The sequence below is a fragment of the Ptychodera flava genome, chromosome 12 (genome assembly GCF_041260155.1).
Source record: "Ptychodera flava strain L36383 chromosome 12, AS_Pfla_20210202, whole genome shotgun sequence".
Lineage (NCBI taxonomy): Eukaryota > Metazoa > Hemichordata > Enteropneusta > Ptychoderidae > Ptychodera > Ptychodera flava.
This window is the reverse complement of record NC_091939.1, coordinates 30719660-30744856: the sequence shown is the minus strand read 5'-3', so window position 1 is coordinate 30744856 and position 25197 is coordinate 30719660. Positions and strand designations below refer to the sequence as shown.

The 25197-nt window shown below is 40.2% G+C and overlaps 1 protein-coding gene across 5 annotated transcripts in view; it reads right to left on the bottom strand.

The window, feature by feature from the left end:
* LOC139145614 (uronyl 2-sulfotransferase-like) overlaps positions 1–15271 on the bottom strand; it is a 34822-nt gene extending 19551 nt beyond the window's left edge. Inside the window, exon 1 of one of the 5 annotated variants that reach the window (XR_011554979.1) lies at positions 14696–15060. The gene's annotated coding sequence lies outside the window, so the exon portion shown is untranslated. Of the gene's footprint in view, positions 1–4254; positions 4442–9304; positions 9549–14695 lie in introns of those variants that run through there. The other 4 variants (XR_011554980.1, XM_070716877.1, XM_070716878.1 and 1 more) reach the window with 4 other exon arrangements.
* Positions 15272–25197: the final 9926 nt, after the last annotated feature.

Here is a 25197-nt window from a genome sequence, read left to right as displayed (position 1 = left end):
ACTTCAAAACCACTTTATTAATACTTACCAAGGGACGTTAACGGGGAGACAATATGTACCCCGGTCAATGAATAGTGGTCTGGATGGGTCTTTCATTCTGTGTCTCCTTTCACATTATAATTTGTAAAAGAGGTCACTTTCATGGTCAAACGCCCTAACGAATAAATAGATTATCCAAACGTAAAAGTCACTGAGGCACTTGGCGGGCAGTGATTTGCAATTTGCTCACAGGCGTTTGTGGGCCGGATAACATTGGATCATATACTCAATGACGATCGATCGATCGATCGATCGATCAAGAAGACGACCAAGCCTACGAGCGCCAGTGATATTTGCTACACCATGACACGGTCACTTCAGATCGTGTTTGACACCACCGTTCCTATAACACGTCGTTTTGGAAATACGCAGACATATACCTTGGGGATTCCACATTGAACGCGAAAGTATACATACATACATACATACATACATACATACATACATACATACATACATACATACATACATACATACATACATACATACATACATATATATATATATAAAGATATATATATATATATATATATATATATATATATATATATATATATATATATATATATATATATATATATATATATATATATATATATATATATATATAATCCGTCAATATAAACCTGCGAAGATAATTTACGGTTGACCGCTCTCCGCAGTGCAGTGCTTCTCATGGTAAAACAGACGACGCACGCAAATAGTTTTGGTGAAGGCTAGTGCGCGTAACTACTAGAACAAGCTTCTCTAATGATGTTACATTAATTGGTCTATTTTTCTCGTTGTCTACATTCTTCATCCTTGGCGACAGTTTTTTTTCCACCGAGGCGGCGGGGTGTTACGCAGTAGATGTGATGTTACGAACAAGCCAGAGATATTCACGGGATTAGCTTTGTTTTGCTTACAGCACCCTTCCAACCACACACATATACATGGACGATCTGCCCACACATACGCATACGCAGACATATCAGCATGTTGAGCTACTAGTACCCTTGGAGGAACCTATCGGTCATAGGTCAGCTGCACCGAGGCATTCAAAATACTCCTGAATGTGAATATTGCAGCAAGACCGGTTTACGACTTTCCCGCACACGCTAAATCTAAGCTATGGTGAATAACAATCAAGAATTTAAAAAGAAAAACCTGAAAACTAATGAGTTACTTGCTGCATGGAGGTAGCTATCTCCATGCTTGCTGCAACCACTCCGCAGCACTGAAAGAGGCGGTGTATTGCAGCCGGCTGCCGAACACTCCCCGATACACGTACAGAGGGGACATTCATACCGTCAACACTGCATGTAGGTACCGTCTTTCGCCGAACTGTGGATGTTGTGTACATGCACATACACATATACTTTGAAACTGTAAGAATAACGCCAGTGAAGGTCTCAATACATGAATCTACAAATTAATTTGCTACGATAGTACCTACACGTGTCTTACATACCTGTTGTCACCAGCTGCACTTCAGCGATTCGTGGCAACCCTGTAACTTATTCTAGCTTTATCAGTATTCAGTGTTTGTACTTGGCTTGGCTTGGCAGGGATTAGTGCCAATCCCGCTGCCTAGAGTGTATGAAGGCCGTCAGCCAATAGACATGCTAAACAGGCGTTCATGCATGACAACACCGAAAAAATGCTAAACCGAGAACAATCGCTTTAAGTTCAAGATTACGTAAGAACTTCTAAGTACGGCTCTCTTTCGCTGGAATGACCATTCAGCTCACATACTGCTCTAACCATGGATGTACATCCATGCTCCAACGGTCTCGCCGAAAGCTAATGCCTTTTCTGGATCACAAAGTCGACAGGCGGACAGCTCGACAGAAGGGTACTTTTGCAAAGAAACGCCGTATCGCTAAAATAGGCCACCACCACCAAGAGCTAACCTTACGCGGTACTTCTGGCCATGTTCTGGCCACAGTCCCTTGGTGGGCTATTCAGCTCTGGGACTATTCGCCCCATAGACAAGTGTACAGAAGCGAGAAGTGGCTTGTTTCTCGCTTCTGTACACTCGTCTATGGGGCGAATAGTCTGGCGATCTCTCACTGAACTTGGAGCCCGGAACAAGTTTGAAATCAGTGTTAAATCACAGTCAGTGAATGGAGGGACTGTGATTACATACTTGCATCGCCTTTTTCTAGCTCAATATATATATAACATTACACCACAGTCGCTGGTAGTGCGATACACGGCGAAGGTCCCTAGTGCATACAGCAGGCTTCGCCGTGTATCGAACCATATAAGCGCTGCGCACTAAGCTTACACGTTCTGCCGAGTTCCTCGTTAGGGGTGGGCCATTTGATATCCTAGGGGGTCGGGGGTCTGGAAGATTTTCAAAAAAATATAGATATATTCCAAGCGAATGTCAATGAAAAAAAATCAGCCTGAGAGGGATTAGAAAAAAAAAGATGGCTCAATAAGGCGAAAGAAAAAAAATCCACCGAAAGCTACTTTCTGGAACACATTTTTCTTTATTTCAGGGCGCCCGTGGGGGCAAATTGAAGACTGTGTCAGATACACAATGGTTCTTTGGCCACATTTGGGGAGTGCTATACATGTATTTAGATTTTAATGTCTTCCTCATATAGCTCGATCCCAAGGGTATAATTGTGGTCAGTACATGTAGCAACTTTTGGCTTTTAAACTTATATATAAAGGAAAGTGAGGGCAACTTCACACATCGTTTTCTACCTTTGTTAATGATGCGGTATATTGAATCGATAAATGTGGTTTTATGATATGGAGAAACATGGCGAGACACCGGTGAATCGATAGTGCTTTGACCCTGGTCATGTGATCTGGGTCCCCGGGAGAACCGGTTATATGTTAGAGTGATTCGTCTTAACGGTGTTTCGGAACCAAAGTGCGGTTCCTTCATCAGTCTCTCGAATTGTTTTGTTTTCCAACATGTTAGTTAGATGGTAAATGGTAAATATATGTACAAGTATTGTGTTCCAACTGATTATCTAATGTGCAACATTTTACTCCGCACACAGTAGAGGACTGTACATTTGTTGTTGGAAAAAAGTATCCAAATGAGGAGTGCGAGAAAAAAATACCAGTAATCAGAGAGTGAACAAAATGAACGGAACGGAAAAGCAACCTCTTAAATCTTCCAGACCCCCCCCCCCAAGGATATCAAATGATCCATTCCTTATGTCTTCACCATCAGTGACTAAACTGATTAAACTTCACTGGACAGTGCAAAAATCACAGAAGCAGTGACTGTGTATAAAGTTCTTGGAAGTTCGAAATGCCATCAGTAACAAAGTTTACACAGCCCACGCCGTTCAGATGAAAGTCGAGTATGGTCTAGGGCCCTCCTCATGTATATATTTCACGGGTTGATGTATTTAACGAGGGCAATTTGGCTTGAAAATTGGACCTACACCAAGATACAGACCATCGTCCGCTTGCACGGGTCTGTTACTCCGCACTATCTACCGGCCCGGACAAGAGACCTTGCCAAGCGAAGATGGATGCAGACAGACTTTGTCCGTGAGCACATTCGACTTAATTCCAGCACACGCGCATCTCTGAGATGGAATAAGCTATGAACCGTTAGTTGCAGTCGCAAAATCGTGACCAGCGATCGTGCGATTGAAAAATGACCTTCTTTCGACTCATCGCTGCGACACCTCTACCAGGGGAAGCACACATATCTACGCACTTGAAGGTAGATTCCCGGGGTAGAGTCAGCGAATACTTCAGCAGCTCGTTCAAGAATCTGTTTGGTCTTCATTACTGATTTACTATAAACATGAAACAGCACTTATGCCATTTCACACCGAATTGCGCAGTTTAATTTATTATTATTCATAATTACCATGACAGATTGCCGGCTGTGATGCTTTCAGCGGTCAGAATGTCAGGCTATGTGAACTATGTAGTGTTTCTGGGTCAGAGGTTATGTTAAGAGATACAAAGAAGATATTCTCAGCGTTGCATTCTCAGCGACATTCAAGAAAGAACGTATTTGGAAATTTCATTTTGCGTCGTATCAGTTTCCAAGAGTACCAATGGAATTACTTCGTTCAATATAACATGGATAAGGAGCTCTTAATATCAGATATCAGTCAGTAGTTTCAACAAGGAGAGTATTTGGTGATAGTTTGTTGAAAGACATAGTATGGAGATAAATATTCATTCGCGTGAAAAAGGGAAAAAATCCGTACTCAGTTTGTTGACCTGCGAGACAAAATCACTTACTTGTTCTGAGTCAGTGTTGCAATGTAACTACTGCAGATGGCGTTTCTTGCACTACGGACACAAGCTAGGGCCCGTTACTTTCCTGCATGCGGCGAATACCTCGGCATTTGATGAGACTTTCACAGATACAAGCTGTGCACTAATCACCGGCGTTCCCCGACCCAGCCCTTACGTTTGGTGAGGACAACTGGTGAAATTTCACCGCAGGCATCATTATTTAAATTGGTGACACTTGCTGAGCATCTGACGTCACTAAATAAATCTTCAATTCTAAACAGCATAACTCGTCATAACCTCACATCACAAGACGATACCGGTCAACGAATTGCCAGTCAATGGGATCAACCCGTATGGCTGTAAATCCTTTTCAAAATTATTTTGTTAATGGTTTTATTGCGAACGATTTTGTTATTGTTACCGTATTTGTCATAATTTGACTGTGGCATTGCCACTGCTGATGCTGGTCACAGTGATGTTGACGTTGTTATTGTTGATGGTTGTTGTCTTGTCTTTTTGTTTGAGTTTTTTCCTCGACTTTGGATCCGTTGGATGAACTACTCGTAAGTTGAAGTCGAAGGGTTATTTCAAGAGTTCAGATTTTCTGTCGCCGGAGTTTTCAGTGCCATATCATAATATCGAACGTTTGCTGACTGACTGGTAATTTTTGCTGTGAGTTTCTTGAAAAATGCGAAAATTTCTAAGCAATATTCAAAACGTACTTCACGTGACTGTAACTACAAAAGTAGGGATTAGACTGTAAAAATGGTTTTACAAGAGTCTAGTCGGTCCCTCAGTACGAGAGAAACGGACCTGCTGTCGCAGTGAATATGTCTATCAGATTTTGCGAAAAGTTATGACAGACATACGTTCGATAATGTGTTTTTAAGTCGCTTGTTTGTGATTTGGAGAGACCTGGTGAAATACTCAGGGCCTGATATTGTCACGAGGACATTGGAATTGAATCTGGCCAATCAAAGACGGACCACGAAGAGACGACGACTGTAATATGATCTCACTTCAAGACAAATGCAAAATTTCGAGATTTTCTAAAGATTCTGACAAGAATTTTAAAATTCATCTCAAAATAATCCGCGCCTAAGAATATGTCTGAATACTTTTCTACAATATGCCTAGTAAATATGCCTTGAGGAGACAAGTCATCGTTGATGACACAGTCCCCACTTGTTAATCGGTATTTTGATTACAGGTCCTCAAAGAGGATAAAGTCCTCTTCATTAGGTCTGTGATAAAAATACTTTTGAATGAATTCGCTTGATACATGTCTGAGTTATGGTTCAGGACATGAAAAAAATCGTAACAAAATGGTCGCACAGCGGCCATATTGGATCGCATCACAAAACAAATTGATGTGCATAGCTATGACATTGGTCGATGTCCTTGTACCAACTTTGAATAAAATTGGTCAAAACATGCGGATATGCCTGAGAAATGGCTCTGTACATGAAAAAATCGTAATAAAATGGCCGCCTGGCGGCCATATTGGATCGTATCACAAAACAGATTGACGTGCATATGTATGACATAGGTCAATGTCCTTGTACCAACTTTGAATAAAATCGGTTGAGATATGCCTGAGTTATGGCTCTGTACATGAAAAATCGTAATAAAATGGCCGCACAGTGGCCATTTTGGATCGTATCACAAAACAAATTGCCGTGCACAGCTATGACATTTGTCAATAAGCTTGTACCAACTTTGAATAAAATCGGTTGAAACGTGCCTGAGTTATGGCTCTGTACATGAAAAAATCATAATAAAATGGCCGCCTGGCGGCCATATTGGATCGTATCACAAAACAAATTGACATGCATATCTATGACATTGGTCAATGTCCTTGTACCAACTCTGAATAAAATTGGTCAAAACATGCCTGAGTAATGGCTCTGTACATGAAAAAATCGTAATAAAATGGCCGCCTGGCGGCCATATTGGATCGTATCACAAAACAAATTGACGTGCATATCTATGACATTGGTCAATGTCCTTGTACCAACTCTGAATAAAATCGGTCAAAACGTGCCTGAGTAATGGCTCTGTACATGAAAAAATCGTAATAAAATGGCCGCCTGGCGGCCATATTGGATTGTGTCACAAACAAATTGATGTGCATATCTATGACATTGGTCAATGTCCTTGTACCATTTCTGAATAAATCGGTCGAAACATGCCTGAGTAATGGCTCTGTACATGAAAAAATCGTAATAAAATGGCCGCCTGGCGGCCATATTGGATCGTATCACAAAACAAATTGACGTGCATCTGTATGACATTGGTCAATGTCCTTGTACCAACTTTGAATAAAATCGGTTGGAACATGCCTGAGTTATGGCTCTGTACATGAAAAAATCGTAATAAAATGGCCGCCTGGCGGCCATATTGGATCGTATCACAAAACAAATTGACGTGCATCTGTATGCCATATAAAGTAATCCTTGTATCAAGTTTGAATGAAATTGCTCCAGGCATCTCAGAGATATCTGCGTGAACGGACGGACGCACGCACGGACGGACGCACGCACGCACGCACGGACGCACGCACGGACATGACCAAACCTATAAGTCCCCCCGGACGGTGTCCGTGGGGACTAATAAAGTCTAATATGATCACATTGATATCACAGTTTATGCTCAATGCACAATAGACCACATACGGTGAAGTATAGGATAATATGTAAAAACTTGCAGACTTCGTGATTTTATCATATCGGTATTCCTTGTGAGTTCAGAGAATCATCTCAAGTTTTCACAGTGAAATATGATTTTTTTGTGCATGAATAACGAATCTGAAGTAAAGATATATCGATGTTGAAAGATACGAGATTGACAATTCTGATAGAACTTTACGCTATCATTGCTATCGCAGCGCTAACCTTAGGAAGTCTACCCAGTCGCATCTCCTTGAAGTTACCATTCTCAAAAGTAATTGGTGTTTCACGAGGATAACGAGAATTGAAGGCTTTACAGATAACCTGGTCTACTTCAGAATGTTCTGGGACAAATATCATAGAACCATATATGAATTTTGCAGGAAACCCTTTTCCAAATTTTCCCAAAAGCGACCAAAGGGGAGTCAGACTCTGGATAACAAGGTTGACAAGGAATATTGTGAATCTGATGACAGGCTGCGATAGCTGTAACTTATGACATAGACCCTCGAGAAAAACACATGAGGGTCTATGTGCTTGTGACGATATTTTCATGAAATTCAGTTTAAAAAAGAAGTATTTTTTCTCTTTCTTCCCTATGTGTTAAGGTACAAAAATATTACCCTAAGCATGCAAGCACGCACGCCGTGTTCACAAATGCTAAGCTATTGCTGACTTTTAAATCTAGTCCGTGATAAAATTCATTGGTACCAATAACATTGAACATTCAACACGTATCGACTAAGCTGACAGGCTGAACTTCAGCATTTTCGAGTAAAGCACGAGTCAGACTGTGTTTTACATGTGGAACAAAACTTAGTTCTTGAAAAGACACCGAAAAATACGGCTGATGGAGCTTTAAAATGTGGTCAAGGAAACAGTTCTCAAAACATTAGTCTTTAAATAGCCAACGCGGTAAATATGCAATCACTCAGAAGTGTACTTGTAATATTTCAAGGGATTTCCTGTTCTGAGAGTGGTTCATTGAAGAAATAGTAACACATTGCTGTTTATGAGTGAAGATAAATTCAGGAGGCAGCGATCTTGGGTTTCAGTAAATGTTGCAATGAATTCAATGATCTCGTAAACAGAGAATAAACTTTTTAAACTATTTTAACGTACAGGCGATGTGCCAGGTCTTGAAAGACTGTCTCGGAAGTTTAAGACCCTGTATCTGGATCTTTACACATTTTCCTTACACAGGATATCACGGGAAATAATTGACAAAAGAAAAGAACATATAAACATTTTATAAGATGGGAACTATCTTGGGATAGTCCGAAATGAGAAGAACAGTTGTGAGAGAGAGAAAAAAAACTTGCGATTTCCTCACCTGTTTTCTCTGTCGCGGTAAGAATTATAGAAGCCAGCGTTTGTGGCCGAGCATTGTTTCGTCAGTGTGGAAGATGATAATACTTTTATTTCTTTGATGACCACTGATACAAGAAAGTAACACTTTGGCAAGAATCCACTTGCAGATCCACGTTTGAGGTGTAACTAACACCAATGGCTTTAATTTTGTACTCTTAATGTAATTTCATTAGAAGTTCCAAGTGCTTGATCACTTTATAGCGACCAATAGTGAGATATAATATAGTTGGGCGACGTGCATTCGAATAATTTCAACACCTTTCCTTGTATGTTAAAGCGATTGCAGTTATATCAGCCTAAATATCAACTGGGCGTTTCTCATACAAATGTTCTGGTCATACGCTCATCAAAATTATTCCATTAGTTAAAAGAGGCATTAATAACATGATATTGTGCTGTAAGTATTTATTTATATGGTCACGTGACGTTGAACTGTTTGTATTTATAACATTGTAAAGAGTTATCGTGATAGTTGGTTCTGCTATCATTTCACTCAATATTTAAAGTGTTTAAAAAAGATCTTAAGTGTTTCTCTGTGATACGCTTCCAATTGTGTCAAGTATGTAACGATAAGCTTGAAAGCTGTCACGAGATTGTCAGCATGCTGTAGTAACCGATCTAAAGATTTAAATGGCAAAAAGTGGCGGTTTCCTCCTACCTCGGAAGATTTTCAAATAACTGTTACTTAATCCACATCATGATGACAATCAAATCCCTGCCCGGAAAACAAAACATAAGGTCACCGGATTCGAAGTAACACTATGACGGTAAGCGATATTAGATTTTCGGAATCAAGATATTTTTACGGCAGATTTACAAAAAAATCGATATGAAAAAGTAACGTAGCAGAAGAACGCCGTTTCAGGGATTTATTTGCTTCAAAGTGTAAACACTTTGATTCCTATATTTGTATTCTGTCCGTGCTATTTGTATCTCGTGGTCAATTGTTTTATCGGCAATAAACTTGTTACTGGGTGAAAGGCTACGCAAACACCGTGGCATAATATACTTACGTTTAATCACGCTCCGTGGTTTAATATCGACTAGTACGTTGAGCCTTCAGTCCTTCTCTAACACTGAATGTCTTCGGAATGCAAGCTGCATTTAATGAGGAGGACCGTTAATCATGCTCCGCCGCGGCTTTTCTTTTTGCTGTGAGTTCAAGACTGGGGTTCGAGATTCCGAAAAGGAAGGTTGACGTGTGCGTACCTTTGGTTGTATGAGAGTCCGCTCGGAATGATGCACAGCAAACGATATGATAATTCTAACCATTTTAATGACTGCATGTAGTTGCACAGTCGGGGTTGTCATCCCCCTGTAGCGTCATTGCTGTGAAGGAAATGTCTGCGTCACGACAGGGGGGAGAGGCATGGCCTATGACGCGTGAAAACGTGAGGACGGGATGTCGGTCACGCTGACCAAGATTAGCTCAGCTATTCCAAGCTGTTGTCTTGTTATTTTGATAAAATCGCGGGGTGAATCAAGGTGAAAATTGGCCCAAAATTATTCAGATCAAACGATCAGACGGTTTGTGAAGATCATCCAGTGCTGGTCAATAAATCAAAGCATGGCACGCATGATAAATCATTTGTATACAAAACAGAGCAAAAAACAAACACGCGGGGCTAAACAACGGACTGGAAATTTGATAACAAAATGATGAACATTGATGAAGGGGAGTCTTTAATGGTGAAGAAATACAAACATACCCCCTAAGCCTTGTATTCTTCAGTCTTGCGGCAAAATGTGATTTGTCTGGACTACAATCAATACACCCACTTAAAACTTTTTGTAACCGACAGTTTGTGGGAGACTCTCCATGTTCCTTGATTTTGTTCACTACACTAGGCAAATTATCCTTCCGCTGTTGAACCATAGACCCTGGGCAGGGGCATCGCGGGTTAAAAGTCCCCCGATACCTAGGGACCATACCCCGTGATTTATGACAACGGATCGTATCAAAGTCATTTTTCAATGTGAGTGTCAGTGTTGGAGTAGGTTGCACAGATCGAAGACTTTTATCAAAGTCAGTACGACAGTTCGTAATAAAACGTGTTCATGTGGCAACAGGGCAGGTGAAAAAGGTTCACGATGTCAAAAGGGCGGGGCGGTTTACCCGTATGTGAATCCTTACATGTAGGAATTGCGTTGGTGGCTTCTCGTAACATATTCCAGTATTTGTACACTTGTAAAAGATATTGAACATTCTGGGAAATCAAGGGCAGTCCTATCGTCCGACGACCATGGGGCAATCTGATCGGTCCGGTTACCTATTCGGTGAACAAATTGCTAGGTAATTTAGTTGGCTATACTTTAAAGGGCAGTAGGTAATCAAATTATCTGTCGGGGTAACTTTAATGATCACGAAATTTAAAACAATGAAACGACAAATCGGTTTGGATTGTCATAGCTATCTATTGAGTCAGTTAAATGAGAAAAGTATCTCAGAAAAGTTGTATGATTGACTGATCTTTCATTTTACGATTATTTGGTGTTTAAAAAGTCACTTAAAACAGCTGGAAGACCAAATGTTTTGTTATTGAATGGGAGAGTCAGACCAGAGGCGCTCGAAACGTTTTTTAAAGCATGTCTACGTGCAAACAGTACCGCTATTAGAACAGGTTGTTTGTAAAACAACTTTTTAGTAGAGTCAGAGTAGTCTGGAGTCCAGCCAGGCGTTTCGAAGCTAAACCTAAAATGTGTGTTTTGGGAAGAGCCACAAAATGACCAGCTGGATTGTAGACTTGAGCTGCGTTACATGATCAAATAATTGCTTTGCGCAGGCGTACGGGTTTGGGTACTTGCGTGACGGTGTGACTGCAAAATTGCCATGAAATATTGAACTCAGCTGAAGGAACTCAACAGTTTCTGCGACATATCTTCTAATATATCAAAAACTCGAGCATTATGAACTGTAGTTGACTAAGTTGGTAGATATTTCCTCCGATTATTATCCAGTAGCGCTTTAAATAGTTTTGAAACTCTATTCCAACCCAATTATGTCCACAAATAATCATGACGTCTCCAGGGGCTGTTAAGTGTCATCACATATCGGAAAAGGAAAATCTTTGACCTGTCTCTGCATTCTAAAGTATACACAGTGGTTGCGACGATGATTATACGCGTCGATAGTCAGACGGAACTTAGAAATTAATCAGTATTTTTGTCACGGAGAGAGTCGAAGCTTCAGCTCGACCGAACAGCAAACATTGCTGCTCCTTAAAATGAAATTCGCGCATGTATGTACGTATTCATCTCTGTGTATTCAAGTTGGCTGACGTACACTATTCCGTTTAATTTCCCCGAAATAATAAAAAGAAAGTATATATATATATATATATATATATATATATATATATATATATATATATATATATATATATATATATATATATATATATATATATATATATATATATATATATATGTATATATATATATATATAAAATACTCGATTCAAAAGAACAAAGCGAATTGAACACATATACCATTGGCTATGATGTCTGTCAGTTAACTTTCACGCATAGTGGCGTTTATCGGACGATCAACACCCTTACATGGGACTGATGGCAGAATTAATCGTATACAGGACAGTTTGCCGTAGTGTTGGCAACTGGAGTTATGGACATCTTGTACGATATTGTTTTATGTTAGAGGTAGGCCTACTGTGTTTCTTTACGACAACGTATCGTTCAAATGTAAATCATTGAAATGACCATACCACGTTGGCAATGTCTAGGAAACAAAACCAGGCCGTGAAACTGTCAAACATGCTCGCACGGGTCAATCTTTTCACCACACAATGCAAGTTTCCTCACACAGTTTCCTCACACAAAATAACGTGTAGCCTAAGGCCTGTTGGAAATAGTGAAGGATTATTCCATACCGACAAATACCGATAAATAAAAAGGCAGGGTTTTTATCAGCTTTTAAAGCTAATAAAATTAAACAAATTGATCAACTAAATAAAACTTCCTAAGGAGCAGGGGAGAAAAAACGATCTATAACACCACATGAATCGTCAATATAAAATTGCTCCCCGGATGCAAGATTTAAGCCTGCTATGGCAAATTTGTACATATGAACTGAGCTAGATGTTTTAAACACACAGTATTTTAATCTTGTCTTCCTAGCTTTACATCCGCACCTTGTCCAGAGTTACACTCTTATTACTTTCATATGTGGTTTTGGTTTCGTTTGGTATATGTTTAAATCCTATTAAAATCAGATGTATAACAGGCCACGTTCTCAGCACTGCTCGTCCTTTGCCCTTCTCTTTATTTAGGCGTATGTCATCCATATGTCTGATTTTACGGAGTATCTATTGACACCCGAGTGCCAATAGCCAGGAGCTGCCCTGTATGGCTAATGACACCCCTCAGCCGGCGACTCTACGAGAATACCTTCAGAATCGAGCTAAGTTACGTCGTCCATTTCTCGTTTCCAACCAGTTGGTGCCCACTTTTTTGTCTTGGGTACAGTTAGAGTTATAATGGGGGTAACTGTGTAATGTTGTAGAATCATATCGACAGCTCGGGGTCAATAAAACCTGATTTTTGTCCGCGGGCGAAAGAAGTTTTTTTTTTAATTTCTAAGTAGGAGATATGTTGTTCAAAATTTGGATGAATTTGGAGGTTAACTAGCGAAAAAAAACGGGAGGGGTGTCAATAGACTCGGCCTTGATTTTAATCAAATTAAAAATCAAGATGTACACCACTAAACTTCATTACAACATTATCCTTATGAAATCCAATCATAAATGACATTACCGTCCTAATCTGAACTGGATAATAATCATGATTCGAAGATCGCGTTTCATCTGATCATTACTCAAGAGCTCCACACTGTCAAATATAAATGAATCCAATCTCGCTGATAATGCTATAATGTATTATCTCTGAGACTACGGTAAACTTTATCATAGGGTCTGTCAGGCCATTGCTGGCACCAGATTGTCTCATCAGAAAATTTACCCCCTGCAGATTACAATTTCAATGGAAAGCAAAAGGCTATCATAACTCCATAATCATCTTACAGACTAGAACAAAGGCGATCTCAGGGATCGCGAACAGTGCCTTTAAACGCCGGCTGAAAAAGGCCCGGGATCGAGATTAACTAAGTTGTTAAAAAGATTATAAGACAGAAACATCTCATAATCTTTTAACACCTTAGTTAATCACGATCCAGGGGCTTTGTGGAGCCAGCGTTTAAACAGACGCTATGATAAAGTTATTATAAACTTTACCGTACCTCTGAATACCTCTCATACATTATCGTTTGTCTTTGTTTCGTTTCATCTTACTGCCGTACGGATGAAACAGTAATATTTTGTGAAAAGCGAACCTTGTGAATTCAACATTTTCAGCTTTGCGACGTCAAGGACGTCTGAAGTTTCGCATTGTAAGTGGAAATAGAGGATTTACTTATTATTTAGCATATCGGTGTTGGAATATCAGTTATCCGAGAAGTAGCTTGCAGACCAGACGTATCGCTTGGTCGGTTAGAAGGCGCGGTTTGCTGGTCGTTGTATTGTTGACATGTTAATCTACCTACCCTTGCAGTATACACAAATTGTCATTCATTAAAGTTTACATTCTGTTGGTAGAACAAAGTTGGCAATATAATTGACCTTATTGACATTTACGTTGGGCACGGATGACTGAGCTCGTAACCGCTGGCGTGTTATGACATTCGTAGGTAGGTGCCACAGCAGACAGTTTGAGTTTTGTGTCGAATTTCGACACCCTTATGTAACACACTGAGTACCGGCTTCAAGCGTCGATTACAAACTGAACTCACGTTGACATGGCGCAGTGCTGTGTATGTTATCTTTCAAGGACCCTGAGTTCATACACAGAACGTGGCCGTGAAGAAGGAAGAATGCGGCAGAAAATGTCCGCCTTTTGTATCCCTACGGAAGGGCGATTAAAGCGTGTGTTGGATAGGTAGATCTGTCGATTGAGAACGAGTTATCAGCACTGACACACATTTGAGGAGGCCGTGAAAGTGGACCCTTCAACCGATGTTTTAATACCATTACAAGTTTTAACGGCTGGTTTGTGTAACTGCTGTATCTCGTGCAGTACGACCCGGGGCGAATCAAGTACGTGCGAAATTTCCGAGCTCTGCATTGCAATGTCGTCTGCGTTGACCATTCTCTTGTACACACATTGATGAAAAGGTGCCTTTGTGTGTTTTCTTGTTGTGTCATGCGTGTGTTGTGAGTTTAACACGGTGACACGTACAAGTGACTGATCTCACTAACTGGCAGGGCAGACAGAGGCCGGCCTTAGAATGACCGGCTGTCGAAGCCGGTTCCATATACGCCATGCTTCTGCTGTTAGCAGATTTTTGAATGTTTTAAAGATACGGAATTGTGTTTAGAAAACTCTGGTAGACTTACCTAAAGTGGGGAATAATACATATTGGCCAAAGCGTTGGGCATTATGATTACTCGACGAACTGGAACGGCTGTCATGAGAATCGGTGTCTGACACGGAGGTGTCGGACATGCACTTCGCACCGCTCAAGAAAGCTCTGAATATTCGCAGTGACCTCTGTGAGTGTAGGGCTTCTTTTCACAACATAAACAATCCTTCGCGCTGTCACCATGAAGCCAAGTGTCCAGCTCGTCAACCCTGAAACAGCGTTCGCCAAGTGTTCGTCGTAAGGGTGTGTGGTGACTGAGAACGGGCAGAGTGAGACTCAATGAACTGGACGAGGGAGATCGGTCCTCCGTCCTGTGTACTTTATTGTGCGTCACTCTATAACGTCATTGTCTGAAGATCAGTCCGCCAAAAGCTGTCAGATGAATGATTAGCAGTGGGCCAAACCATTTCCGCCCCGGATCACCAGAGTCTGCTGAAGTTCTCAATCTCTGTGTACATCTCGACCTGGTCGTTCTCCCTCCGATATGGTTCCTATCTTCCCTTTTCCTTTCTCTTCTGTGTTAACAGGCCGCTGTGCCTCTACTCTCTTCTAACGTACATAGCTTGCATACCGCGTAGCATATAGGAATTTCCTCGTCTGACTGTTTCCGTAACCAATAAAACCATCTGTGTCAACGTATCAGTGACCCTACTCTAAGCCTTAATATTTCTTTTCAGAACAAGTATGATTGAAGTAAAAGCTGGAAACAGGAACGTTTTGTATAGTCTCCTTTCTGAAGTTTTTACTTTTGATTTTCTCACACTATAGGTTTGCGCAAACGTAGAACGCGCCTCGAGGACAGAAATTCGGGCTTTCATATTTTATTAAATCTCTTCTGATTTACCACTTATGGGGCTAATTTTAAAGATCTTGGTAAAAGAAAAGTCTTTACCAAAGTCTTAGTTTTTCAAAAATAAAAAAATATTTTCCCCAATAGGGTTAACACAGGGATAACGGCCATTTTGAATTTCACATATCGCGAAATCTTAGATAATTTGTCTCGCTAGTACCAAATTTTGGACGGTGACCCATGATTTTTATGCTTGCTTTGGCAAGAGAATGGTTGAAAGTTTCACTGAGGAAAATTTGAGCAAAAGTTTATGTCTTTCACTTTTGAGATGCATATTACCTTAATCAACAACGCAATGTTGATCGATAACATTTCTCAGAAGCTTTGTCGAAACGCCCTGCCAACACTAGCCTAGAATCCTATTCCGTCCGCTTGCCTCCGTACCTCCCGAGTGGGTCGGAGGTACGGAGGCAAGCGGACGGAATAGGATTCTAGGCTATGCAAACACTTGCGCTTCCACGGCCAATGTTGTTTGGAATTTACAGAGAGACGTGTTTCTGAATATTTCTGACCCTACTTTTATGCTTTGGTTGTCAAGGAATTGATCTGTCTAAGCGTTCTTGGTTACGATATACGAAAGGCAAAATCGATAAGCTGACTACAGTTCAGCCACTCAGTCCCCCCCCCCCCCCGGTATGCTGGTGGGACTGTGTGCACAGGCACAACCGTATCGTATTGATAGCGCGTTTAGCGTAGTAGATAAAGACATTACATAACTTCTCAATTATACGTAATTGAATACTTTTTTGTAGGCTAAACATTTTGATTCAACTTTGAACACGGTTTAAGGGAGGCACGATGTGGTTGCAGTGGGTAGTAGAACACATTCGCTTGCAGTGTTCGGTGCACACAACAAACGTAAGGGGGCATTTATTCTCCATAATATACCATATACCGTATACCTCATTGACACGCAGAGTGTCGCGCACTTATGGGAATGGCGAACAAGATGGTCTCGCAATAGCGATTATTAAATAGTCGTTCACACAGAACGCTACAAGGAACCTACAATGGCAAATGTACGTGTGTTGGAAATGCCAGTTCTAATCGATCATTAAAACTCTGAAAACTACTCTTCAAGCCGACACTAGAGCCAACCCAGCGCTATTCTGCGTCTTTGGGTACAGTACGCGTACGTTGGTATGTTTGTTTTTGTCTGGCATCATTATGGTGTCTGTCCTTGAGTGTCTCCGCGTGAACCGCCTTATTGTCAGTACGAATAATTGCCTTTCATGAAACCCCGGCTCCAACAGAATATAAATGGTCGGAGAAAATAAAAGGTGAGGAGAGTGTCAAGGGTAGGAGAAAAAGAACACATTCTTTGGTAATTACGGGATAAAACTCAGTCTTGTGGTCACGGTGTCGGCAGCTGAGAATGTGGTGACTTGCTGGCGACCGAGGGATGAAAACTTGATCATGTCGCGAAGTGCTTTTGATTTGATTTGATTCATTTAGCACTTGAAAAATAACCATACAGTACAAACAAGAAAAAAGACAAAGACAGAAGTGCTGGGATAACACAGAAAAGTTAAAAACTTATTTCCACTGTGGTCCCACGAAAAATAAAATCACAAGCAAATCGGCACGACAACAATTAATAAAAAACAAAATCATTTTGCTCACGTTGATTCATTGCTTCATAAAAATACTTCTTTAACTTTCTTTTAAACAGAGAATTTGAAGCAATACTCTGTATATTTCTTGGAACTTTGTTCCATTCAACACTAGCTGTATATACAAAACTATTCTGATAAAACCGAGCCCCACCTGGAATAAAAATAGAATAGGGTCCGGATCTCGTTCTATGGACATGACTATTAAAAACAAAATTATCAGACAAATATTTCGGTGCTAATCCTAATGTAACTCTATGAACATGATTGAGTTTTATATATGCGACTCTGTGGCTAACAGGTAGCCATCCCATTTGTTTGAAGTGAACCGATTCAAGGTGTGCTCTTGCTGACATACCAAGGACAAACCGTATGACTTTATTTTGGAAAGTTTGAAGTTTTTGTTTGCTTTTTAGAGTCAAGGCACTATACCAGTAAGAGCTTGCATAATCAAAATGGCATTGTATCAAACAGTTAACCAACAGTTTTCTCGTATGAAAATCTAAAAACTTCTTATGACGATATGAAAATTTGAGACGAGAGCATGTCTTTTTAATAACCTTAGATGCTACTGTTTCACCAGACAAGGATTGATCCAAGTCAGTACCAAGATATTGCACACACTGTTTTGCAGCGATGTTGACATCCCCACACAGAACCTGCATTTCCGAACACTGTTTTAATTTTCGACTAGAACCAAACAGAATAGATTCTGTTTTACCGACATGAAGAGAGAATTTATTATCAATTAGCCATTCATTGAGATAACCCAATTCCTTACTAAGTTTTGTTTGAATATGTTCAACATCTCTGCCAGACACAAGAAGAGCTGAATCATCAGCATATAAGAGCAGTTTGCATGACACTGCTGATTGCATATCGTTTACATATATTGAAAAAAGTAAAGGCCCCAGTATAGAGCCTTGCGGTACTCCGCAATCAACTGAGTTATTATTAGAAAGAGTACCGTTCACGTTCACGGCCTGAGTTCTACCAGACAGATATGACTTGAACCACCGTACCGACTCTTTATTCATGCCACATGCATCAAGCTTTTCCAACAGTATTGCATGGTCAACCGTATCAAAGGCTTTCTGAAGATCTATCAAAACCATGCCTGTTAGCTCCCCTTGTGAATCAAGGTCTTGGAAGAATCTGAAGCTGGAGAGAAAGTCCTTCGTGAGGCACACGAGTGCCGTTGGACTGGCAGGGTGGAGGATCCGGTAGTGTGTTCAGGCAAGGATCGGTTGCCCGTAGAAGTCAGTGCTCAGAGTAGGACTTTGCTTCTGTTCGACCACTGTGCAGTGCCAGGCTACGTTCTAATGTAAGCCAACACCGGCCACAATGCTTAGTGACAAGAGCGAGGAGCTGTGAGAGAATCCGGTCTTCGCTACATATCTCCCAATGGACATGATAGATGACCGTCAGTAAAAAAATATATGCCATCTTGAAGGACTCCTTCAAGTCATCTCTTCAAGACAACATTCAGCAAAATGTGATTTAGTATCGTCTTTAGTCACCTACGCCCAGTAAACTTCGCACAGGACGCACTAAATTATCCTCGATTCCCGGTTAAAAATGCCTTTAACAGCAACCTCTTTGCGAGAGAAAAATAAGACTATCTTGGATGAATTAAGACACACACACATAATATCTATCTATCTATCTATCTATCTATCTATCTATCTATCTATCTATCTATCTGTCTATCTATCTATCTATCTGTCTTCTATCTGTCTATCTGTGTCTGTCTGTCTATCTATCTATCCACACACATAATATCTATCTGTCCATTGATATATATATATATATATATATATATATATATATATATATATATATATATATATATTTGTTGTGTATCGTTATATTTTAAAATCCATTTATACTCCATACAAACCTTGTTTTGTTAGATGGGTTATATGTATCTATTCGACTCACAGCAAAATAGATCTGAAAATGATGAATACTATGGTCAAAACATCAGAGAGTTGACACGTCCTTTTCACGGTGTAAGTTGGAAGCCACTAAACCCGCTCTCAGAATTCCGTCACGTGGTATCTGCGGCGTCAAAATACGACCTTCAGTCCTCTCGGGTCAATTTAAAGGCGGCGAAAAGTGACTGGTTCATTTCAACGGACAAAGGTCGTTCAGCGTACAAAAGAAACAGTGGCGTTGTGACATCAATTACGACGTGTATGTAAAGATATGTGAAGTGTGTTTAATTAAAGCCTTAGAGTTGTCAAACGCGGGAACAAATATTTCACAGTAAATCATGCTGAGTATTGAGGCTATCAAGGACTGCTTTCCGACAGAAAAATATAAAAGTTCATTTGCCCTTGGACACATGATAACTTTTATGCAGTAATTTCAAAATTACAACACGATCACTGGAACGCCATCATTTGTAGAGTGTGAAAAGCACGATGAGATTTGTCTGTGCAATCAAAATAGTTGGTTTATTTTATTCTATTCTGCCGTCGGGAGACAAGTCCAGAATTGGCGGGAAAGATTCGTGTCTGTTTCGCGAAATTGCAGAATTAGCTGGTAAGACTCGTGTTTGATCAGCGAAAGTGCGTGGCTTCCGTTTTATCAGGTTCACAGCGTAATTAAAAAAATAGTAATGTAAAGCAGAAGCTGTGGAGCTACACAGGTATTCGAAGACATTTTTCAATCATGCAATATTGGAATGTCTTCTGCTCATAACAAGAAATTTAATCACTTCAGTGTGAATGACCTGCGGTGCCAGCAATCTCTTTCTGTATACACTAAAGCACTAGCTCTTGTCGTAATGACAGATCAATTTCTCAATTTCACAATCGTTCTGTACTTGACCTGCGTAAAAAGGTGTATACTTTTTTCATTAAAAATAATGCACTTCGCAAGGATCGACGGCAGACAATCCACTCTAAATAAGTCCATTTTCTGTCGAAAGAGTCATGATAATACTTGATATAATGCATAGCTGTATTGCTTCAGGACGGGTCGGAGTACTTGTTGCAGGAACCGGGAAAGATTCGTATTCGTACTTTATTTTTTTTTGTTGCAGGAACCGGTTGGAATAGCAGCAACAAAGACAAACTATTTCTAATTCTTCGATGCAATCAAATTCCCTACTCATGACCACATCCTCCTTGTTTTCCTGAATAGAATAGCCGCCTGTAGACGACCTTGAGACGGGATGTCTAGCTGACCTTCCAATTGACTGTCTTCTCAACGTCCCCTCTCGCCCTTGCTGCCGCCAACAGTTCGAAAGGTGACATACCATGCGGCCGAACATCTCGATGATGATCGACCGTCGAGCAAATCTTTGCTGACGTCGGGCGACACTGTGCATACAAAGAATTGTTGCATTAACAATTGCTGTACACAGGCTGGAGGAATTCGAAAGGGGGAACTTTTTTTTTTTTTTTTTTTTTTTTTTTTTTTTTTTTTTTTTTTATTCAGTCCATCATCCAACAGGCGTTAGCCCAATTACAGGATGAGGTAATAACCCACTAACTCCCCCAATGGAGCACTGAGGAGTAAAGTGCCTTGCTCAAGGGCACAACACCGTGCTGGAGTCTCGAACTCACCATCAGGGTACCTAAGAAATTGTAGTTTTGATAGTGAAACAGATGCCATGACTATGCACGCAGTAGTTTTGACCCAGGGTCTAGGTAGTCGCTTCGGGAAAAGTGATGTCGTGCCGGATTATCCAGAAGCCGTGACGAAAAACCAAACGTTTTGACTAAAATTCCACCGTTGGTGGCGCTAACAACATGGCAGCTGACAAGTCAGATGCTGGCGACGGTAAGAATTTTATGCCATATCTTTACTATCTTGGTGTTGAAGATTGTTTAAAGTATCCCATACAGTGTAGAAGATGTTAGAAAGTGTACCAGGAAAGTTTCTGTGTTCAATTTTGAATAATGGCCGAGAATTCAGTGTTCCCGTGTCAGTTCACTCACTGAGTGGTAAACCTCCTATACCTCACAGTTGCATGCATTACAGTATTGAGTACATGTAGTTCAATGGAGGTACGATGCGGACGATTTTTGGAACATGTTACTCGCTCTTGCTTGGTGTTGAAGATCGTTTAAAGTAGCTCATACAGTGTAGAAGATGTTAGAAAGTGTACCAGGAAAGTTTCTGTGTTCAATTTTGAATAATTTCTGAGAATTCAATGTAGGTTCACAGGGCAGCTGGCTAGCAAGGCCATTCATACACGAGAGAAGAATACAGGGCACTTCAGTTTATCCAGTCATTTTATCAACATCTGTACCACTTTGGATAGCCTGTTTTTAGAGTATTCAGTGTTTCATCTAGGATTGCATTAACAGGATTTTCCCCCTTTACCCGAAATTTAAGGGGAGTTCAAAGTTCATGTATTATGCATGTGGTCAGATCTGGCAGCAGCAAAGAAAGTATTCTTACTGATTTCATGAATACTGATACACCGTTAGTAAAATTGTCAACGTTTTCATTTGTCCTGGGCAGGCTCTATAAATATGTATCATATGCAATGGCTGCATATAGCTAAGATATGGGTTTGCATGTGGTTCTGAGAACACAAATTTCTGCATGTTTTGTCCCATCAATGTATTGTCACATCTTTGATAAGCGGCAGATAAAGCTATGAAACTTTGGCAAATTTACTGACCGTGCAACAGATCTTCTGACTCATAATAATTATTTTTATTTTGTGTAAACTCCTTATATCCACATTGTCAGTTAAAGAAATTGAACCAAACTTGAAATAACATCAGGGCTGAATTAGTTATTGCTAATTACTTATTATGTAATCTTTTCAATTCATTTAGGATCATCCATTTGATATGCGTATCAGAAAATGTACAGCTCGACGAAAGTTGCAAGGATTGACAAATCTTCATGAGCCAGCCAGGGGAGTCACTGGTGTCAGGGTATTCCATAGAGTCAATGAAGGACAACTTAATGCCCTCATAAGACATGGCAAAAGTGGCAAGATAGAGTATGCAATTTTGACAACCCCGCAAGACCATACTACCTGGTGTCATTGTTACCTTTTGAGAAGTGTATAACATGTGACAAGATCAGAAAGCATTGTCTGGGATATGTATAATTTCAAATTATGTTATTGTTGGATATTCCCCTCACCATTCCATATGTATCTAGTGACCTTGTCTGTGTTTCAGTGTGTACAAAGGAAAATGGACACAGTTTAACTGTGTAGTTTTTTAACAATGTAATAATTAAGTATATATTTCACATACATTTTATGTGTAATCATAAAAATAAATCAATAACTCAAAAAATATTTTCACTTTGAACAAACAACAATAAATATTTACACTGGAAGCGTAAACATCAATATGTCTCGTATAAACTTTACATAACAGAAGACATATGAGGTAGAGTTTTTCATAAGTAAACATTGCAACAGGAAGAAGGCTAATCTTCTCACTGGTCATTGTGCTATGTTATGAAGGAGCTTTGAGACAATCTTGTATTGATTCACCTGCGATGGTAACGATTGTTGGAAATAGTGAATGTATAAAGTGCGAATGCAATGTACACTGAGTTCACACAAGGGAAATTAGCAGAGGAGCAGTGGGTTTTACTCGGACTCTTGACATGAAATTCCTCTTTCTCTTCAGTTCTACATGTCATCATCATTATTATTCGAAAAGTAGCCCAAGATCATGAAATTTGGAAGCAAGATCAAGTAACATGTTCCAAAAATCGTCCGCATCGTACCTCCATTGAACTACATGTTCTCAGTACTGTAATGCATGTAAGGTATAGGAGGTTTACCACTCAGTGAGTGAACTGACACGGGAACACCGAATTCTCGGCCATTATTCAAAATTGAACACAGAAACTTTCCTGGTACACTTTCTAACATCTTCTACACTGTATGGGATACTTTAAACAATCTTCAACACCAAGATAGTAGAGATATAGCATAAAATTCTTACCGTCGCCAGCATCTGATTTGTCAGCTGCCATGTTGTTAGCGCCACCAACGGTGGAATTTTAGTCAAAACGTTTGGTTTTTCGTCACGACTTCTGGATAATCCGGCACGACATCACTTTTCCCGAAGCGACTACCTAGACCCTGGGTCAAAAACTACTGCGTGCATAGTCATGACAATCTGTTTCACTATCAAAACTACAATTTCTTAGGTACCCCTGACCATCCTCCGACAGTGAGTCCGTTACTCTGGACCTACCGGGTCTTGAACTGGGTCTCGAACTCACCACCCTCTGACAGTGAGTCCGTTATCCTACCCACTGGGCCACGGTGCCTTAAACTTCTTGGGGTAGTACAGGTGGATTTGAAAATTTTGCATTGGATGAACAGAAATGTTGTTCCAAAGTCTTGCACCAGGAAAGTAAACGGCAAACTGGCCTGCGTATGTTGTAGCATAGTATCGAAGTAAGTTTTGATGATGGCAACAAAGCCGGTACATGTACATACTATTGTTCATGATTGAATTAGAGTCCAGACAGAAATTCAACTGCCAGCAAAATAGGTCAACGTATCACCTATTTAGGGAGACTTGGTTCAATTAAAAAAATTTAAAGAATTTAAAAAATAAAACATTTGTAATAGTTTCTCTGTGTCTCTCCTATTTCATACAAAGCTATTTGGAATTTGGCAGCCCAGGCCAAGTTTTCCCAGCGATTGAACGCGTTACCTTTGAGTCTGCCTTGTAGTGAGTTAGTTTCCGCGCGGCCGCCGGATTCATCGGGAGAAACTCCCCTGTATAACGTACACTCCACTCATCCCGTTCGCCCCACTCACGCATTTCACATGAAAACAGAACATAAATCATCGCGTTCACCCCACTCAAACATTCACACATCACAGACTTGAATCAAGTCTACTATTTAGGCTGTACTTGATAAACTGAATAGTGAAAATTTCAACGTGGTAGGCTATAAAAAAAGAGATTGGTGTTGATAAAGAGAGAAAAATACTGAAAATAATCATAACCAAGAGTTTGATATTGTCGGCTTAATTAATGTTTGGCAATGTAATAATGGAGGGGACTTGAATTTTTTTTATAATGAAGAGGATTGGGATTAGAAGTCTTTGAGATTATTGAGGGGGATCTAAAAGACATTAATCGTAATGCAGCTTAATTTCCACGGAAAGAAGCCTTACAAGCAATTTCCACTTGAAGGGATGGAAGGACGGTCGAGGAGCCCATAAACGCATGCTCTATTGGAACAATATCGCTATATAATGTTATGGAATACGTTCTGAAAATCTACCCAACAGTGGAGGGAAAAATGCGAGCGTAAACTTTCGTTTCTGGTGTGCAGAATTTGTATCACTCACTGTTTCTCACTATCTGATCAGGCTGAAAACAGGCCTTTGTTCTGCCGACTACAGTTATAGCATGTTGGAGAACTTTACCAGTTCTTCTTGAACGAGACAACGATGAAAACATAATATTTATATACAGTGGCTTTCTCCGGCGAAGTTTCATGAGGGCGTCCTAAGTCTTCTTCAATCGTACTTGAATCACAGCGGGCCCTGTCTCCCAGTGCTGAAAACAATATGGTCTTCGTAGGTCAGAAATCGGATCTCTGAAAATTTTCATTGTGTCCCCCGATTTGTACACTTAAAGGGAGGCAGTCGTCGTAACTCTGTTAAAAGGTTGCCAGGGACCCCCACGACCGATGTAATTACTGTATTTAGCGATTGATGAAAGTTGAAACATGTTTGTTAACAATGAATATTGAAAAAAAAATAAATGTAGTAGCTATGTTGACTTGATACATCTAGATATCGTGCATGAAATACATTCTTTATAAACAAGAAAGTCGCACACGCGCAGTTCAAACGACTGCCTCCCTTTAATTTTGAAAGAGAATGTTTCGAAGTTTCTCTGATGAAAGTTTGGGCAAAAGTTTAGGACTTTCAATTTTGAGACGCATACTTCCTTAATTGACAACTTTCGCCAGACTATCACCTATCTGTCCGGAGTTCGTTGTCTTACCCTAATCAGATGCAAGCAATGCATTCAGTCTAGGACATTT